The 16,819-nt window shown below is 47.4% G+C and overlaps 1 long non-coding RNA gene across 1 annotated transcript; it reads left to right on the plus strand.

Annotated features, from left to right (window-relative positions):
• Positions 1–2,275: 2,275 nt before the first annotated feature.
• LOC128081581 (uncharacterized) lies at positions 2,276–6,987 on the plus strand. The gene is made up of 4 exons (XR_008207267.1): positions 2,276–2,381; positions 2,680–4,329; positions 5,481–5,593; positions 5,713–6,987. It is a non-coding gene; the product is annotated as an uncharacterized LOC128081581 (long non-coding RNA).
• The last annotated feature ends 9,832 nt before the right edge of the window (positions 6,988–16,819 follow it).

Below are 16,819 nucleotides of genomic sequence, written 5' to 3' on the forward strand. Positions count from 1 at the left end.
TGCCTTTAGACTTGCTTCCGGACCTGTACTGCTGTGCAAAACTGGAAAAAGGAGTAAGCCTTTAAAATGGGGTCAGCTGTGTTCCGAGCACTTGTTTGTATGGACTGGGTATTGGGGCTGGAGAAGAGCTGCTCCCTGTGACGCTCATATCTTAAGAGCATGCATACCTCTCTGGGCATATACTGAGAAGGGCTTCAGAATTAGAGAGAGGCATGCATACTGCGGGACCTGGGGATGCTCCCATGGATTTGCTGGGCACTGATGCAGGCAGGACTGGTTCCCAATGGGACCGACCAGCCAGAGTGGATGGGTGGCTTCATCTGACCCTGTGTCAGCCGCTCAGCTGAGCTGCAGCATTTCTGTTAAGGAACAGAGAAGCAAAGACTTCTCTTACCTCACTATCTGTGTCAAAGCCATTGAGACTCCACTTCTCCTCCCAAAGTAGCTGGCAGCAGCTCCTCTCCCCAGGGTGCACAGGCTCCTGCATTTCCATGCTTGTGTGCATTGTTTGCAAAGGGCTTTAGAGTGGAATCCTTCTCACAAGACTTTTTATTTTTTTATTAGCACTTCATTGTTTTTTCAGGGCTGGAAACAAGCTCAGCCATCCTGATGCTATTTTGGACCTCACACCTCTACTTGACCGAAGAGAACTAAGGACAGCTGCAAAAATACAAACAAACAAATAACTTCAACCACTGGATATGCTTTAACTGTTAATGAGCTAAGCCTAACAACCCCCCTAGGAGGCACATGTTAATTTATATGTTTGCATTAGGTCCATCCTGCAGCCTCTCAAGCTGTCTGTGCAGGCAGGACGAGCTGAGCAGGGCATAGAGGTGGCACGGAGTCTATGGTGAGGTTTGACTGTGCCACTGGGGCTCGGTGTGGCAATGCCCATTCCCTGCTCCTGAGGGATAGTGAATGGGACTGCAGACAGGAGCTGCAGAGCTGCAGGAAACCATCGTCTCATGTGTAAATAGCAGCATGATTTAGCCCGCACAGCTGCCAGAGCAGTGTGCTGGATGAAGCTGTGCCCCTTGCCTGTGAGGAGCAGGCCTCCCACCCCTCGCTGCCCTGTTTCAGCCTCCTGTTTTCACCTTGGGCTGCTGGAGCCACGGGAGCTCCTTCACCCATGCAGTGCAGGGGTTTCCCCCCAGCCTGCCAGGCCGTACGCTGCAAAAGGCCCAGGGACACCTCGGGCTGTTGGTGCTGGAGCAGCAGAATGGGCCCACAGGCTTCAAGTGTCTCCTTGGTCAGAAAAGCAAAATGTGTAAAAATAGCAGCTTACTGTTGAGGAAAACTGCTTCCTGTCTGGGCCTTATTTCATCACCCAAGGCCAGAGCAGTGCAGCTGTGAAACCGCAGTCTGACCGCGGCTCTCTGCTCCCTACCAGGACATGGCCAACGGGCTGCTGGCCGGGGCACCTCAGGGTGACCTCCTGTCCCTGGGGCTCTGCCTCAGAGGAGCCAGCCTCGAACACTTGGGGCTCTGCATTTGAAATACATGACTTTTTTGTTGTCGTTATTTGTTTGTTTGCACTGAAATCACTCAGAGAGGCTTCTTAGCCCTGCTAGGAAGTCCCCACCCTGTTTTACTGATGATCTAAGCTTGCAGTTTGTAACCTCTTGGCCGGCGGTGGGCATCTGTGGGCTGAGTAACTCAGTGCCTCTGCACCTGAGATGGGAGGATGGCCATTTTGTGTGTACGCGGGATTTGTGTCCAGTTGGACAACAGGAGGAAAAGGCTGCAGGGCCCTCAGAGAAGCAGGCTGGAGAGCAGACCTCAGACTGGATCAGTTCTTGAGTCTGACTGAAAGCTTGTAGCTTGAGTACAGTTGGCTATTAGTGGGCATAGGAGTAAAGGCTGGTGGAACTGGCATAGTTTGGTCCAGGGAAGCCTGGAATTAAGTGACGTTCTGTTACCAATGGCCAGCAAGATTCTTCAGCTCCTGGTACTGCAACACAGAGGTGAAGTCACTTTGTAGGCGATCTTAGAAACAACCCTAACCGTAACCCTTAAGCCAAGTTTTTTCCTGAGGTAAATACTTCTCCAGTACTACAGGACTTCCCAACGGATTCTCCAGAGAACCTGTGAGGAAAACAAAGAAGCAAAGCATGAAATGGCATTAGATATGTCAACAAAGTGTATGGGAACTGCTGAGTCCTGGCCTGAACCACTGATTGAGCACCTGGAGAAAGGACCTGGTCAGCCCTGAGAGCACAGGCAAAGGCAATTTAGCTGTGAGATGCAAAGGGGACGCAGCCTGGCTGCATCTCTCTTACACCTCATTTAAGGGCTGACTGCCACTGGGGAAGGGCCTCTGGTTGGAGAGCCCTCCTTGTTGGAGCTTTCCCTTGCAAACCTGGAATCTTCTGATACAGGTGAGCAATCTTCTTCCTTTCCTTGAAAGCGCTTCTCTATTGTGCCATTCCTTTCATCATCACACCTCTGTGGTAATGCCTTTCCTATTGTATTGATCTGCTCAATTGCTACACATGGTTTCAGATGAGATCTCACCCTAGCAACTGATGTTTCCTCTGTGTTTCTGCTGATGACCCTCAGTCAGTGCTGCACCAGCCTATGTGGTCACCTACCCTCACTTTCACTGCACTGTCAGATGAGCATCAAACAGCAGCGAGCTATGTCACCCAAATCCAGTAAAATGTCTGCACATGGCAGGTGAGACCCAGAAGTCCAGAAAGAAACTTCAAAAAGGAAGGAGCATCTCAACCCAAGGCAGCGTATCTCTGTCCGAAGGCCTTGCAAACAGATGAGCAGAGGCTGCCTGAAGTTTGCTCAGCTATGCCATGGTACGTGGAGGTGGCTTGCATTTCACCAGCACTTGTAGTGTGACTCACCCCAGGAAGAGGTTCCTCTGCTCGTGGTGGGTCCGGGCACTAATGTTATTACTGTAATGGCCTGGGTTTGCAGCTTCACATTCTTGTTGTCTCTCTCTTGGTTTCGGTCAAGGTACACTCAGAATTTGTTTTTTTTTTTTTTGTGCCCACCTTAGCAGAAAAATAACCATGAGAATTTATATCACTACAATTCCTGTTCCCAAACAGGCTGTAGATAAATACTCCAAGCTGCATCTGATTTGATTTAAGATCTTATTTCTCTTGCTGAGGTATGTTTCCCTCGTGAGGAGGGCAGTCATCAAAGCCATGATGATTCACGCAGTTTTGCAAAGGGGTGGTTTGCCAGTTGTGTTCTCCCAAGCTGTTGCTAGGCTTGTGAATCAGATCTACCTTATTCGTTCCCACAGAGCCAAGGACTTCAGCTGGAGCCGTGGCTGGGGGAGATCTGAGTGGTAATGAGGGTTGGGTCAGGAGGGGGAATTTCCATTCTGGGGGAAGTCCTGACACTCCCCAGCTCTTTTGTTATGAATTGGGATGAAAAAGTGAAATTTGGAAATCTCCCATGAGATGTATGTTTAGAAACTAGTCAGGAAAAAAGAAAAGTCTAAATAAGACTAAATGACGCTGATTTGTTTCTACTTTCCTATTGTATAAAAATGGAAAAACGAGACATAGGGCAGTGAGAAATATCTGAATGCACAAATGCAATACAGATTTTATATGTGTAGCTGTGGAAGCAAAAAGACCATAATGAAATGGAACACATCAATGCCATTGAAAAGAACCACCGCGGCGGTGATGAAACACCATGTTTTGACATTCTCCTGTTGTAAAATTTCATTGAAATTGACAAACTGCCGAGAAATATTTTGATTTTGAATAGACTGTACTGGATGAGAAATTGCACTGTTGAAAATTTTTCAGCTGGCTCCTTTGCAAACTGAGTAAACAGCTGACGAGCAGGCCATCGTCGCTGCTGGAAACAGTGAGACAAACACGCGAGGGTCAAATCCTGAGCATTTCAGCAGTCACTCATCAAAATACCGTTTGACTTGAGCAGGAAGCTGGACTAAATGTGAACGGCAGTGTTTGGCACACGGTGGGTGTCCAGATGGCCTCGTGTTAGGCACTGCCTTCTGAGGGTGGATCCCACCCAAGTTATTATCAAGGATTCTTGCAACAGCCACGGGAGAGATTGACAAGTCAGATCGCCTTCATTAGGAGCCAAATTCGGGTCTGCTAAATCACCCTCTAAATTTCAAGCAGATGAAAGACGCTGAAGGAGGAGGAAGATGGCAAGAAGCGTTGTTCACTGGAATGCATGTACTGGAACTCACACTCACGTCTTCTGCTGGAGGGACCTCTGCCAAGGGAGAACATCACTTCTCAGGAACTGCTGGTTCGAATTGCCACTTAATCTCTTCAAATTGGCTTTCGTGTACACCCGTGGCACATGGACCTCAGCAGTCTGGTAAGTCTGAAAGTCTGCATTGTTCTCTTGTCAGGTTCTGAGAAAGACGAAACAAAATGCTGAAATCCAGTTGCTTCACTTCCAGCAATTTCTTTTAAACTAGTGGAAGTATGCACTTGAAGTGCTGAAGAACAATATCCACTTAATGTGCTGTCAGGTAGAGAAATGTGTGCCCTGCTTTTGAAGACGTGATGATGTACTGCTTTGTCTCAGGTGCAGAGCTCAGTGCAGCCTGAGGAGTTGCACTAGATGCTCTAAAACCTTATCCTGGCTGCACTGAAAAGTGAGATAAGAGATGCAGAATAATGCCTGACGCCTCAAATGGTGTGTATCAGGGCTATTGCGTGATGAATGAGTTTGCCTTGGGAGTTGAAATTCATGGGTGATAGCTTTAAGGGAGCAGACAAGACTTCTGAATGTATAAAGAAAGAAGGATACAACTCTGAATTTATACAAGACGTATTTAATGTAAAACCCTAATGAAGGGTAATGCTTTGACCCCAAGGAAGGCATACATTTGCAATGAAGCTCTGGGATGCCTCACTTGTTGATGGCACACAAAAGCTTGGCGAATTTGGACTGGGAGATAGGCACTGTTATATGTCAGTGTGCAGCCTGGCTGCTGCTATCACAGCACTGGGAGATGGGAGACCTCACAGAGTTCCCCATGAGGGCTGTATTTGTTTTCCCTTATGACATTGGGATTAACAGTGGTGTTCTACTAAATGTGACAGATACCACCTGCAGGTGGCCTGCAGTTTTGAGGAGGTAAACCTTCCAAAGCATTGCTCTGTTCAGCAGTGAAATTCCACTGATCTGGAACTTCGGGTGCTTTGTCCCCTGGTTTGCTGATTTGCTGCAAACCTGCTGTTTCTGATTTTCTTTCTGTGGCAATGTATTGGGAACACAGTATATGGCTTCTTGAAGCTTAGAATTGAGCAGGCAAACCACTGATGTGCAAAAGAGGCTTTTGATGCATGGCAATGTTGTACACATACAAAATACGGCATGTCTGTACAAACACACATGTGCAAACACATTTAGTACTGCTGTGGCTTCAGAAGCACCCTGTGCCTCCCCAGAAGCCTTTCCAGAGGCAGCAACTCAGTCCTGTTACCTTGTGTCTTCCCCTGTGAATGTCCCTTGTACAGCAGAACACAAGGAAGATTCCATCCTGAGTCCCAGAGACGCCTTCATCTCTGTATCTATGCAGCCCCAACCTGTGGCAGCTCTGTGGCCATCCTAAGCACGCGATGCTGGTGAGGTATGTGACCACACACTTGTGCAATGCCTCTAGTTCCTCCCTGCGTGCCTCTACACAGGCTGTGCTGTGAGTTCTACTTTTCTTGTTTATTTTGGTTGTACCTGTATGTTCTTCTGCAGATTCAAAGCTCTGAAGAAGCGGTCTTGGCATGACTGTCTGCTGCTGAGTTTGCTGGAGAAATTAAAACTTGTCTTACAGAAGATGGACTCACTGGTTTTATTAATATTGCAAAATAGCTAGATTTGACAAGCAGCCAAGAGCAGAGCTAGTCCCTTTCCCAGCCACAGGTTGTCTTATAGTGAACCCTTCTTTCACTTGGCAGTGCACTGCAAATGTGAGAACCATGCCTCCTCCTGCCATGGCTCTCACATTACCCTCATCTCCACCACGCTGTCCAACTCAGCTTAGCTGAGCATGGAAGCTGCCTCCTCACCCAAGCCTGCAGTGCTTAGCCAGGTGTGCCTGGCTGGATGAGGGAGGGGGACACCGCGTATCCTGATGGCAAGCACTGTGTCTGTAATAGGAGGTGCCATGAGCTGCTCACATTGGCCAAATGTCCCATGGTTGGTTGAGATGACCCTTCACCTTTGTCTGAAGGGTCACAGCTTGGCTTTTCTACAGCTCCAGGTAGAAGGAAAAGTGCCACTGGCTGCAAGAACTGAATGAGTAATTTGTGATGAATAATTCATGGGAGCAATGCTGCCTTTTTTCCAGAATGCGAGCTGTCTGTAGGAAAAGGCTAGGTTTTTCCCATAGAACCTTCTTATTTGGAAACATTTATTGAACAATCTCTGAGAAGAGAAAATCTTGGTCTGCAGCTTATTAGTGAGTTGTTTGTTGTGAGTGTTTGATGGTCCAAATCCAGACTGCCTTGCGTACATGCATGCAGCTCACATGGGCCTGATTAAAGTCCATCTAAAGTCAGAGGGAGCCCAGGGTGGCCCGTGCAGTGTCTTCTTCTCAGGAGCAGGTTTCTCCCACTCATTGCACCCAGGTGCAGGTATCCACTGTGCTTCAGTGTTGGGCTCAGAACTGGTCAATTTGAAGAACAAATCAATTAATTGTCAGCATCCTCTAGTAACAAGTACAAGTGAGCTTCAGGCAGCGTCCATATAAACTCACAATTGTTATACAGGTTATAGAGTTTAAAAGGTCTTGTGAAATCATCGTGTTGGGCAGAGGAGACAAGACAGCCTTGTATGTAAAGGACTTAAATTATGGAGAGTACTTATTTTTTTAAAGCACTTCTAAGCACAGTGACTGCTTTTTTTCCGTGCTTCTACACCAGTTCTGCTCTTTCCAGTTTTAATTGTACTGAGTGGCTTTACTGTTGACTCCAAACCCTTGGAGCAGTCAGCAGGAAGTGAGCACTCAGACATGTGAGAGGACTTGGACCACAGCTTCCCACCCATGCCAGTGAAAGGGTCCTGCTGGGACTTGTGGAGAATGGAGCTTCTGGGCCATCCATACCAGCGTGAACCACCATAGAGAGCTGTGGTATAATCTTGCATTATTTTTCAACTCACAAGCTCTTTTCTTCCTAATGAGCCATCTCACCTTGCTGTTTTGAAAATCTTGAAATCTTTTATGACTGGAGAGCTGAAGGCACCATCTTTAGGCACCATCCTTTGGAGTGTCTGGCCTGCAAGCATGAGTTTTCTAACTGGCACTTTTAAAATCTCCCTTATTCTCATGGACTTTTCCAAGAGGACGTTGGCTGGTGGAGCATGTCAGACTGCTTGCCAGCCACCACCTACCTGCAGCGACATTTTGCAGCTCCTTCAAGGAGGCTGTAAATACGCACTGGAGACATCTGACTTCAGCTAACCTGGTCAAGGTTAATGTCACAGAGATGCGGGGAAGACAGGAAAAATGATCCCTGTGAGCTCAGTGGCACTGTGGCATCATTCCCTTTCCAGACAGTAAATCATACACTAATGAATGAGAGTGGTCATTTCTGAGAGCAGCAGTTGGGGGAGTTGAGAGCAGACCTCCAGGTTGTTCTCATCCAGCCTGAGTCAGCCAGGGCTCTGTTGTGCTGGGTTTGCTGAGATAATTTTTTCTGCAGCACCTTGTACGGTGCCCTGTTTAGGGTTTGTGACTGAAACAGTGCAGATAGCACACACTGTTTTAGCTGTTGCTGAGCAGTGCTTGTGCGTCAAGCAGGCTGAAGTGCACAAGGAGCTGAGAGGGGGCACAATGAGGGAAGCTGAGCTCTGCTGACCAGAGGCATATCCCATACTGTGAGACGTGCTCAGCTCGTGGAAAGAAGGAGGAAGAGGTGATGGTCAGAGTGTGTTTGTTTTCTCAAGTCCCCATGACGTGATGGTAGTGGCTGAACACCTGTCTGTTGATAGAAGGGAGGGAGTAAATTCCTTACTTTGCTTTGCTTGTGCATGCAGCTTTTGCTTCCTTTATCAAACTGTCTTTATCTCAATTTATGAGCTTCTGCACTTCTGCCCTTCCCAGTTCTCTCCCTCAAGTAATGCGGGATCACAGAATCATAGAATTGCCAGGTTGAAAAGGACCACAATGATCATCTAGTTTCAACTCCCCTGCTATGTGCAGGATCACCAACCAGCAGACCAGGCTGCCCAGAGCCACATCCAGCCTGGCCCTGAATGTCTCCAGGGATGGGGCATCCACAACTTTCTTGGGCAACCTGTTCCAGTGTGTCACCACTCTCTGTGTGAAAAAACTTTCTCCAAATATCTAACCTAAATCTCCTCTGTTTTAGTTTAAAGCCATTCCCCCCTTGTCCTATCACTATTCACCCCTGTAAACAGGGTCTACACACACCTATACTGAGCATGAAAGACATATCAGCTTTTTGTGCCTGAGCAGACCAAGGTTCTGCAGCACATCCTGGAGCTCAAATCTCAAACCATCCCTGCTGCCTTGGTATCAAGCACTTCCAGATCCAGGCTTTTGGCTCCTTTCAAGCTTGCTGGCAAGTAGAGAGTGATGTCCTTAAATAAAGAGAGAGAGCTGAGAACTTTTTGGTGGAGTTAGTGCATGCACATCCAAGCAAAGTCTGGAAAATAGAAGGGGAATGGAGCCTGCCTGCGAGGCTGTGCAGATAGCCAGGGCTCAGCAGTGTGCTCCAGCCACGGAGCACTAAGCCATGACAGCAGGCTGGCGCGGGATCGTCGCAGATTATTAGTGCCTCCTGCTTTATAAGCGAAGCTCTGGGGGAGGAAATATGTAGTGAAGTGAAACTGGTGATTGTACAGGCACGCCAGCGATTAAGGTTGAAGTGGGTGGGCAGTCTGTGGGGGCTGGTGTGTTAACTCCAGCCAAGGAGAGGCACAGGCTTTCCAATCTCTGCTATCTCAGTTTCAGCGCTGCAGACAACCCATCGGGGTGTCATTAACGAGCAGTTACTTCACTCTCGTTGCTGTGCTTTAAGGAAATATGTCAAAGGCATTTCTGGTGAGCAAGGGCTCGGTGCGATCAGATTGCTCGAGCCTTCTCACAGCATTCCATTCAGATTATAATACACAATAGTTCAGACCCTGCTGTGTCCCATTACTCAATTATGAAATTGCTTTAGAAGTTGGGAGCTTACTGATTGGCTCTGAATGATTTCATACCCATCATATTTCTGCGTGTTTGTGCTCTTGGGCTGATTTCTTGTTCTCGTTGGTTCAAGCTGCTTCACTCTTCACTTTCATACACGAGAATGTATTTTATACTTTCCCGTATCACTAAAAAAATTACCACTCAGCGTTCTTTGTCTCTTCAGGTCGGTGGCAGAGACACACACGACCTCTGAGGTCAGTTGCTGTGGGTTTGGAACCTTAATGTAATTGCACAGCAGCAAGGAGAACTTGGAAGATGTGGTGAAGTGAATGACAAGCAGCACAGAGCTCTTCTGCCTTACTGTGGGCTGTTTGAGAAAGAGGGCTGGGACTGCAGATCAGTCCAATTGTGCAGTTTCCCTCCTTCATACTGAATCCTCAAGTTTACCCACTAAGAATCACAACCAAAAGGCATAATCAGCCTGTATAAAAATTTAACTTTGTTCACAAATTGAATGGAAGAAGCAAGGAAAAGGTTAGAGTGACTGTTCAGGAATGATTTGCTTTTGTGCATCCCCCTTATGCTTTTGCAGGGATTTTACACCTGTTTGAACTAATCCCGAACCCCTAAAACCTGAATCATGCCATTTGATTCTTCAGAACAGCCAGTCTGTTGGTATGCCATGCAAAACTGGAGTGAACAAGAACAGAGACTGGGCCACTCGGCTCATGCATCCTTAGGACCTGTTTGCATCTGTCCAAGGAGAGCTGAAGCAAGGTCCTGTTCTAAATTAAAAGAATGTTACATGCTGTAGTTTGGAGAGCCAAAATAAACTCAGTCTTTGAACTTTCCTAAAACTAACTGCAAGCGATCGCTTTGGGCACCTATTGTTATTAGCAGTGTCGGTTTTCAGAAACATTTTGTACCAATCAAAGCAAAAAAAGCTGGGGCTGACGGACTGATGGCACACGGAATTGCCAGGGTCTAGTAGAACAATACCATTGACGTCTTCTAAGGCAGTGCTGAACTTACAAATTTCCTGCATAGGAAATGCCCTTGGTATGCAATTAATAGTTTTCTCTCTTCTTCATCAATAAAGGAATGTGAGTCAGCATCAGAGCATACTGCCTGGGAGGCTGGATGGGTTTAGGAGCCCGTGTGCGTGGCCAAGCAACTGGATGCCATTGACCCGGTGCTCAAGCCTTGATCTGTAGTTCAAAGGGGAGAGACTTCTTTAGAAAAAGCCTGAACTGTGGCAATCCCTTAAGAGTTTCTCCTGGGCCAAATACTGAAATCCTCTCTAGGTTAATTCCTCACTGGAGACATTCAGAGAGTTGCACAAGTCAAAATGAAATGAAGACACTGGAACTGTCTGGCTTATTCTTAGGGAATAATTTATTTCCCAGAATCAGCATTTATTTATTTTTTTTTCCCCTTCAGTTCAGATCAGACCACCAGCAGGTTTGTTTCACCCTCTAGGTGTTGTCAGGGAATTACTGGAAACATGACTTTCTATACCTTTGATGCTCTTAAAATTATAGCCCCTTTTCCCTGCACAGAGATGTAGCTAGAAGGTCTGTGAAAGGTTTTAGCTCATGTTTCCAAGAAAGAACCACTGATTTTCTGATGAGTTAAGGCTTTGGCAACAGCAATGGGATTCTCTCACCTGCCAGCAGATAAGAATCATTGTAAATGTTCACCATTCTGGGCTATGCTATTTAGCCAGTTTAAAAGCCAGTACTGTGCCATCTGAATTTTCCCCTTTCAGAATTTCCATTGAATGTGGTCGTTCTGACAATCTGCCATTCCACCAGCACAGAGAGGTGCTTATCTTGCAAAGTTATTTCATTTATATTAACTCATTGTGTTTACTTATTTAAATATTCTCTGCAGATGAGACATATGGCAAATGCTGGCCAACTTAGTCTCAGCTGCTTCTCAGATCCAGATGCTAATATCATTTCATAACTTGGCTTGTGCAGTTCAGATCTGTACCAAAAGATTCTGTTTTGAATTACCATTATATTTGATATTAATACTAAGCATACTCACAGCTGTCCTACATTGCTATTTCCACCCTCCCTGGGATTCAGATCTCAGACAGAGAACATAACACTCTTCCATGTCTGCCTCTCAGGCTTTTAGATCTATCCTGGGCTCACAGTGTATTGTCTGCAGGAGAGAGTATGCACTAATTACCTCTGCATCATACCTAGCTTAGGGGCTTGATGGCCTTTTTGGGGTCAGGTCTAACCTGGGTGGTTTTTCCAGCACTGTAATAGTGATCTTTAACAGGGAAGTCCAGAAAAGACTGACGTGGAGATTGTTGAGTCTCTGAGGGCATGCGGGCTGGATTTCTGAAGTGTTTAGTCACCTGAAGATGAGGAATGGTATCTAATGGGATTTTCCAAACCACACTGGGTTCAGATCCTCAATGGTATTAAATGTCTTTGTCTCGGTGAAGCCAATGAGAGTGAAGCTGCCAAGCGTGCTGAGCATGTGGATGTCTATGCCCTGTACTCTTGGACAACATCTGCAGTCTGTAAGAGCATCAACACCTTTATGAGTCTGGAGAAGCCAGCCCAGCCCCAGAAGCTAAGCAGAGGACTTCCCTGAGCTGTGGGGAATGTGCTTGTGCCTGGCACAGAGATGAAATATTCCCAGCTCGGGTGCTTTGTGTAAAGCCCATGCCCACTCTCAGCCATGGTACTCACTGGGGAAATAGAGGGTGCAATGAGTAACACTTGCAGCCTGCTAAGGGCAGTACTGGACCAGCTGAGCCTGGGTAAATATTCCCATCACTGGGAATGGCACTTCAGTCACTTCTATGACTCAAGTTTATTTTCTCTTTCCCACAATGCCGGTGGCATTAGGGAGAGGAGAAAGATCAAACAGCCCAATTCCTTGTGCCCTCTGAGTATGGCTGAGCAACACCTTTGTGTCCATGACCAGAAACGTGCCCTGGGCATGTGATTCTTTAGCACAAGAGCAGGATGTAGGCTGCTGCTAAGGAGCAGGTGAGCAGTTGAGAGGGAGTCATGTGCCTATGCTCACTGGAAGCTAAATATTTCTATTGGTGACAATCTAGCTTACTGTCTTTCACAGCAGAAAACAGGAGAAAAGCTGTAAATCCAACGTAACCTCACCTGGCCCCTCGGGAGCCAGCACAGAGGTGGTAGGACTCAGGTTGGGGAACATCCTGGATGCTGTTTGGGTTGTGAGCAGGTTGGCATCCTTGGCACGAGCCCATTCAAAAGCATCAGGCACAGCTGTGGCCCCAGCAGCAAATTGTCCTGGCCAGTTATGTGCTTGAGGAGCACCTCGCCTGGGTGTTTTCCAAGGTACACCAAGATGCATGCTGTGCAGCGAGAGTCAGCGCCTCTCCCTCCATCTTCTGCTTTCTCCTCAGAGAGGATTGGAGTTTATTTAATCTCAGATTTCTTGCTGAAAAACGCTCAGTGAGCATGAAATGCCTTTGAACTCTGGGAGCATTGCTACTGCCTGTAATAAGGCCGGGTAGCGGGAGACAGCCGCTTCCGCTGCTATTCCAAACACATCTGCACAACGTGCTTCAGGAAGCACCGAAACGTCCCCGCAGCCACGGCCCCTTCTGTAGGTGCGGGAGGATGAAGGGCACGGCGTGCGACCCGCACACCTCGCACACCATCGGCACGCAGCACGCGACGGGGGCAAATGGCTGAGCCTCATATGCAAGTATTTCAGCCTAGACAACAATCAGCTGCAAGGAACTTGGAATACATCGGAAAGCGGATAGCCAGGAAACCCTTTCCATGAAGTGCAGAGAGGATTTAGTTGCTGAGAGCTGTAAAGATGCATACATTTTCCTAAAAAAACATTCCCGGTGCCAACATGAAGATTCAGTGCATTGTCAAAACAAGCCAAGATTCTTATTAAAACCAATTGCTTTGGTTTGTTAGGCTACTTTACTATGGTGTCTCTAAGCCAACATATGTATTTGGGTTTAGAAGAGCTGTTGCAGCCAAACCTTAGGTGGCTGGAAATGAATGCGAGCTGAGCAGATGCAGGGTATCATTTGCCCACTACTGTCCTTTTGAGGCTGCTTGATGGTATGTGGTATGTCAGATGTTGGCTTTCTCCTCTCTGAGAGCAGATGGCTGGGTGAGGAAGCTGTGCAATGCATCTTTGGATGAGGTAGGCAAGGCTGCAGGAACCCTAGGTGCATCTCATTTGCACAACCAGCAATGTAACAGAAGAAAATAAGAGAAAACATATATGATGTTTCTTGTAACCCGGATTTCACGTCGCTGAGTGCTGTGAATAAAACTTTGAAGAAAGGGGTGATATTTTTCATTAGGCTGTTATGATCCCAAAAACGCTCTCAGAAGAAGACCTTGTGTGTCTGAAAGTTAGTCTGCTTTTTGGGAGAGCTATATTGGTCCAGCAGAAGATATTACCTCTCTCCAACATCATTTATATCTTTTGCCCATCATGTCAACAGAAATCCTATGCTGGAATAAGAAACCAAGGGGGTGTGCTTCTGCAGCATGGATCCTCTCTTTGTGGCATCAGAGCAGAAGGAGAGTCTTTCCACCTGTGCCAATGATGACAGATGGGGTATGTGAAATTGGCACGGGGGGTGATGTTCTAACACAAGTATTCAATTATTCTCTAGGCAAACCTAAAAAAAAAAACCAAAAAAAAAAAAACCTGAAGATTTTTTGAATGTACATTTGAAGCCAGAACTACATTTCTACTTTATAGTATATATAGTATTGGAAGATTTGACTGTTTTAGTAGTGTGAGGTTAAAAAAAGAAATTGTTAAGCCTTTAAGGGGGTGTGCTAGAGAAGGCAAGAAATTTTCCTATTCCTTTATTGAGCACCCTGGCTCACCCATGAGCACTGTGCTTTGTGACCCCAGTAACATCCCACAGCGATAACGTATTTCCTAACAGGGCACTTCACACAAATGCAGGACGATGCTGTAAGGTGTTGCTAATAGCACATCACCTGCACCGGGCACTGGGAAGTGCTGCTGTGCTGACCCACAGCCCTGCAGAGGGGCACGCTGCTGGAGGAGAGAGGACGTGCCCGAGATTCCCATGCTCTGAGCAAGAGCTCAGCTCAGCCTGCCTCCAGCGGGCTGCGTTCGCACATCTGAGCCTCAAGGCAAACTCCCAGCCCAGCTATCAGACTCTTGGCAGCAATTTCCACACGGGTTTGTTGTATTTGGACTCGAGATTCCCCCTTGACCCCAAAAGTCACACTAAAACGCTAAAAGTATTTTCTTTACTTGCTAAAGAAAACACAGAGGACTTTATTTAGTTATTCAGAACTCCTCAGCCATTCTTCGGTCACTTCATGATTTCCAGAGATTGTATCTGTGCTGTTGTCTGCCGGCTCAGGTCACTCCGAGCAGCTTGGAGGGGAAGGAAAGCTGCTACATTTCATTGTCCTCAAAAGAGAGGAGAAAAATCCGACTCGCGTTCCCAATCCAAACACCACCGCTGCCTCGTGCATTCTTGACAGCTAGCGAGGCTTCATTGAAAACCATTTGTAGCCTTTAGCTCCCTTCTAACAAGTTGGCCATTGCCATCGAGGAGATTTTTTCTCAACTGATTTATGAGCTTTAATTTATATGCGAGCCTGGAATACTTGCTTTGGGAAGAGTTCTGCCACAAGCCAAGCTTGCACGGAGATGCACAGCAATTTGCATGGTATGTTCTGTACGCTCACCGTCCGGCCTGCAGCAGGCCAAAAAACCCCAGGTGAGGAGCATGCGTGGTTGGAGGTGGTGCTGAGTGCTCCCATCCCAACTGGTCTGCTGGAAAGGTGCATTTGTCGAGTGGATTTAAGGGGTTTGGAAAGCCTCCACATGACCCAGCAGACACATTTTGGAAGTGTGAAAGCACTGCTGAAGCCTGGACTCCCATGTAGCCTGTGCACTGTCACATGGCGAGGCTGGGAAATTGTTTAATGGTGTCTGAATGGGTGGTAATGGGATTTTCCAATCCTGAGCTGCCTCGGTGGAATCTGGGTGTAGGTAGGATTGTGCTGACTCCACCGTTTCCTTCGGAGGGGATGGAGAATGCTTGGCACTTCTTGCATTGGATCAGGAGCTCCTGACTTCTGTTTTTTTGGCCCAGACGTGTGATGGGAGGTGTGTGCCCAAGCGTGGTGGCAGCCCTATGTGTCCCTGAGGGGAGCAAGCAAACTCAGCTGCTGTGTCCCAGCCCAGGGCTGGTCTCTGGCTGAAGAGCAGCATGTTTTGTAGGTGCTTATCAATTTCACTGCTTGCAGCGTGGGAGGGACGTCCTTCTCATCTCTCCTCTGTATTCATTGGTTTGCCATGACCATTTGTTGCAGTGTGGCACTCCTACAAATGGACTAATTGCCAGGAAATCTGAAGACCTGTGTTAAAATCATGGGAGATTGGTGGAACAAGAAACATGCTCATTATACCCAGCCCTTCCTGCCCTTTCTAATATGAGTGGCAATGCACAGGAGAAGTGCCTGATGGGTAGTGCTGCCCCAAGAGGAGAGGCACTTCATGCTGGATCTAGAGGAATAGGAGCTTCAGCTCTGTTGGGGTGGCTGATGCATCCATGGGGAGCCCTGATGGGCAGCTGATGGGGAGGAACTGGGAGTCCTGATTTTCCAAGCAGAAGCCGGTTTCTGCAGCAAGGCCTTTAGTGAGCACCTTGATTCTGCAAGGCAAACAGGGCTGGTGGGGAGGTGTGCTTGCAACACACTGCTGCTTGGCAGTGAGCAAGTGGCTGGAGAAGTGTCAGTCTCAATAGCATGGGGAGTTGTGGCTGGGGAATTGGCAGCCCCATGAGTGCACGGAGCTTGGTGGTCACCCTCACAAAGCTGCAAGCCAGCAGCAGCAACGTGTTTACAGAGTTGTGGTTGTCTAATCTTGACTATTATCACCTCATCTACATAACTTCTTCACAAACCTCAAGATGCTTTATCTAGCACACTGAGGTTGAAGTCTTGTTGCTGACTGCTGTGCTGGAATAACAGACGGTGCTCTGATATGTGCTGTGCTGTCAGCAAAGCCCAGATGGATCTGAGTGGATGAAGACAGCTCTCATCCTCACAGACAGTTAAATTCAAGCAGCACGTCCTTCTATGCTTGGCTCTTTACAGCAGGTTTGTTCAGCTCAGTGCCTCTGGTCAATAGCTGCATCACCTCCATCACTTGCTGACAGAATTAACATCTAATCATTAATTGCATTGAAGTTTGGAAGGACCCTACTACACTTGAGAATCTCCTGTCATTGGAGAGGTGCCTTTCTGACTGCAGGTTCATCAGAGCCCACTGAGTTACCCTGGCTGTGGGAGGACTTGAGGACAGCTCGAGGGTCTCCAATGGAAATCACTGTGAAGTCCATGGGGCAGCTTAGAGGGGCACACTCAGGTCCTGAGGACGTGTGCAGATCTGAACGGGATCGCGTGATGGGCATCCCAGGAGGCTGGGAGTGTGAGTTTGGATCCAAGCACAAGGGCTTACTCACACCCTGATGATAAGAAGGCCTGGGGGAGAGGCACAGGGTTATTTATCCATTTGTTTGGCAGTAGACAAGGCAATAAAAGGTGCTCTGCAAAATGCTCACAATAAGGAAACCTGAGTCAGAGACAGCCCCAGCCTCCTTAGCTGTTATCTGTGCTGCTCTAAGCAACATAATTCATCTGACTTACTGAGAGCTGCTCTCTTGGA

The sequence above is a fragment of the Tympanuchus pallidicinctus genome, unplaced genomic scaffold (assembly GCF_026119805.1).
Source record: "Tympanuchus pallidicinctus isolate F22 unplaced genomic scaffold, pur_lepc_1.0 scaffold21, whole genome shotgun sequence".
Classification (NCBI taxonomy): Eukaryota; Metazoa; Chordata; class Aves; order Galliformes; family Phasianidae; genus Tympanuchus; species Tympanuchus pallidicinctus.